Source organism: Psammomys obesus, unplaced genomic scaffold (genome assembly GCF_907164565.1).
Source record: "Psammomys obesus unplaced genomic scaffold, mPsaObe1.curated_primary_1811, whole genome shotgun sequence".
NCBI classification, from domain to species: domain Eukaryota; kingdom Metazoa; phylum Chordata; class Mammalia; order Rodentia; family Muridae; genus Psammomys; species Psammomys obesus.
The window spans coordinates 23,583,021-23,584,759 of record NW_026596040.1 but is presented as its reverse complement, the minus strand read 5'-3'; positions in this window follow the sequence as shown (position 1 = coordinate 23,584,759).

Genomic DNA, 1,739 nt, shown 5'->3' with positions numbered 1-1,739 from the left:
TTTCTTTCTTTCTTTCTTTCTTTCTTTCTTTCTTTCTTTCTTTCTTTTTCCTATGGCTTGCAACACCATTTTGGAATTCTCATTTATAACTGGAAAGTAAAGTTGTAAGATTTTAAAGATACACAAATAAAATAACATAAAGTGAACCCAAACATAGTCCCATTCCGTTTTTCAGGACTGAAGTTGACTCAAATTCTAACACATCTCACCCTGCTTAATTTTTACTAAATTGTCCATATTTTTCGTAAAGCAGACATTACTTCACCCAATAATCCAGTCTTTCTGAAGCAAGTATGTTCTGTCTCTGCCAGAGAGCATGTTGCTGAAGTAATAACTTTGCGATGCTCTTTAACAATAAGCATTCAGATCGAGGCTATAGAAGCTAGCATGATAATGTCCTTAAATTAAACACACAGTCAAGTATGCATCCTAAAAACTCATGCACCCAAAGTCATGAGCCAACACAGAATTAAGCTTTTGAAGAACTCTCTACATAAACAAAATAAAAACTCTGTAAAAGTGCTCCCGGAGGCTCAGATCACTTACAGTCATTGACCCGTCTCCAGAACACGAGGCATTTGATACTCATAAGCATGCTCAGGGCCAAAATAAACAAAGCTATCTGGACACACTCTGGGAGTTCCTCAAAGAACAAGCGTGGTTTTGGGACATGGTTCCATTCTTACAACCACGCTGCTCCTCATTCACAGTTTTGTTTGCCTGTGTGTGAGTACTCTGCCCTGAGGGATGGCCACACCTCACCTGAGCCCCATCCTTTGTGACTTTCAGCACCCTAATCTTTGTTCTGAGCCTCTGGACTGTGTTCGCTTTCTCTGCCACCTTACTCCTTCTAGAAATGAAGCCTAATGTCGCGCACTCAAAACCACCAAGGATTAGAGTCCATTGTGCTCTCTGCCTCTGTTTTACCTGTCAATTTGGGCTCCACTTCCTTATTTACCTTAAGTCCCACAGATTACCTCAACCTTTTTTTTTTTTTCATGACACCCAATAGGTAGAAACATGTCCTCCCTATCATATGAATTATTTGTAATGTTTCTATGATGCAATGGTTAACCTCCGGGAGACTGCAAAGGTAGAAAGCCCTCAGGTCAAGTGAGGTCAGCCATTTCTGAGTAACATCGGGTAAATGCTTTGTCTTTTGACTTTCAGTGCCCAGTTTTCCAAACAAGTATATACATTTTTTACAGATTGGCTTCAACTAATACATATAGAATATATACTTCTGTGCCTGATATATAGTTAGCCAACAAATGGTGGGTTTAAGAAACAACAATAAAAACCTGTGATTGTCATAGATTTTCTGCTAACTGCATAGGTGATTTTGAACATATATGTTTTTTTCCCACCTCTATCCTAACTACCATCTATCTCCGCTTGCTCTAACTTGAGCTACCACAGTCAACCACCTGTCATAGCAGAAGTCAGCCAAGTGGCTTGACTGTAACCAAATAGAAATATACACCCACCCATCAGAGACTTGGAAGAGCTATGCCGTTTTATGATTTCAGTCAAAAACTCCAATATACCTCTTCTGGCTTTGGGATTCCTTATATCAGGGTTTTAGTTTTGATCATCTTGTGTCTACACTAGACATTTGATTATTTTTCTGCTACCAGTGCTATGGTTAATGGTCCCTCACATGAATATGTAATTTTTAACCTTTCAGAGGAAAAAACAAACAAACAAACAAACAAACATAAGGACAAATCCAAACTTGG